The sequence below is a fragment of the Corvus brachyrhynchos genome, unplaced genomic scaffold (genome assembly GCF_000691975.1).
Source record: "Corvus brachyrhynchos isolate BGI_N302 unplaced genomic scaffold, ASM69197v1 scaffold114, whole genome shotgun sequence".
NCBI classification, from domain to species: domain Eukaryota; kingdom Metazoa; phylum Chordata; class Aves; order Passeriformes; family Corvidae; genus Corvus; species Corvus brachyrhynchos.
Genome location: NW_008238337.1, coordinates 4,174,135 through 4,175,888, shown reverse-complemented (window position 1 = coordinate 4,175,888; position 1,754 = coordinate 4,174,135).

Below are 1,754 nucleotides of genomic sequence, written 5' to 3'. Positions count from 1 at the left end.
GTCAACTACCCTGGAAGTCACCACCCGGAGGGGTGGATGTGAGGGGGGACCCCAGTGCTGAGTTCACTTGTACCACACAAACACTGCTGCAAATAAACACTATTTTCTGTGCTGATTTCACTGGGCTTTACTTTGAAACGATGAGTCTGCTCATGATGTCACGTGGTTGAGGGAACCAGGATCTGTCTCATGGCCTTTCCTCCCCTACAACCACTTAGTTCACTGCAGCCAAGTGTTCTGAATACAGCCTCTTCCAAACCAAGACTTTCATATTAAAATAGTTTATTAATCTGTTACTAAAATAACATTTCCCCCCGCCCCCAGAGCTCTAAAGTGCATTATTTATACTCAGGTTGCACTACAAAAATAACATGCTTTGTAAGGACAGGACACCTTTCCTCTTGAACTGTCTGCTTTCCCTGGCAGCAACACTCAGTGCAGAGGATTCCCAGTCTCATCCTGCTTCCTGCTTCTCTAAAACATGTCCTAACTCCCTGTTCTCAGGTAAGAGAGTGTTAAAAGGGAAGAAAACTAAGCCTGGGACAGCTTTTGTCAAGGGGTTAAATGCTCTAAACTGGGATTTTAAATGGAAGTTGGGTCAGCTTGGAGGTGGTGGGATCAATGATGCTGTTGCACAGCTGGCAGGTTTGGGGTGGGGAGATCTGTGGGTCCTTTTCCCTTAAAAACCAAGGAAAAAGTGATTCTTTGAACTGCTCAGCAGCTCCAGGCACTGCACTGCCCCTGCAGCACACAGAGGCCTTGAGTGATTCTTGACACATTTATCAGAGTAATGACATGACCAGTGATTAATTGTGGAAGTTCCCATACGTAGACTAAAGAAACTGAAGGTTTTGGCAAACTTCCTGTACACATTCTTCCCAAACTGCCACAACTGGCGTCTCCTGGCTCTGCCTGATGACCTTTTCTGCCCACAGTTCTGCAGACAAGCTCCTTCCAGCCCCTCCACTGAAATGCCTAAGGACAGTTGTGCTTTCCCAGGGCTCCTGTTGGCTGAGGTGTTTTCTGAGTCCTTCTCCGAGTAAGTCAGAGCTTTTCTCCTCTTGTTCCACTCCTATGACCTGTAATCCCAAGAGAAATACTTCCCACTTCGAGTACAAAACTCACCCCCAGGAAAGGCAGCTGAAAGTAAACATGCAAAGTGCCACGGAAACAGAAATGGGAGGGGAGAGATGCCTTTGGGCTGGAGTTCAGCCTCCTTCCTGCTCAGTACGTGTGTGCCTGACACCAAAGTGTCTGATGGACACAGCTGGGACAGTGCTGTTCCTTTGTGGAACAGGTAACACAAAACCAACTCAGTTCAGCCTTCACTGAGGTCAGACAGTAGAGTTGACTGCCTGGGTGAAGGGTTGTGATTGAAGCAGCTCCTCAAAGCTTAATTTTAAGGAGAAATTCAATTTTAGTTCATCTTTCTGAGCCCTCTGGCACCTCTCCCCACCTCCTTCCAGTGCACAGCCACCATCACCAGTTCCGTTTGGCATCGTTTATATAAATAAATTATATTAATTTAATCAAATGTAAGACACTTTAAATAAAACGCTCAACTGCCACCTCCTGTCCAGTCCTTTCCCAGCAGCAACACTGAGTGGCTTGGAGTTCTGCTCTCCCATGGCTTCACCAGCTCCTGAGTGCCCCAAAACCCTCAAGTCTTGACGGGGATGGTTTGTTTGCAGCCGGCGGTGCCTCCCGCCTCGGGCAGGCCCACGGAGTGCTCGGGGGGGGCGGTGAGCAGCATG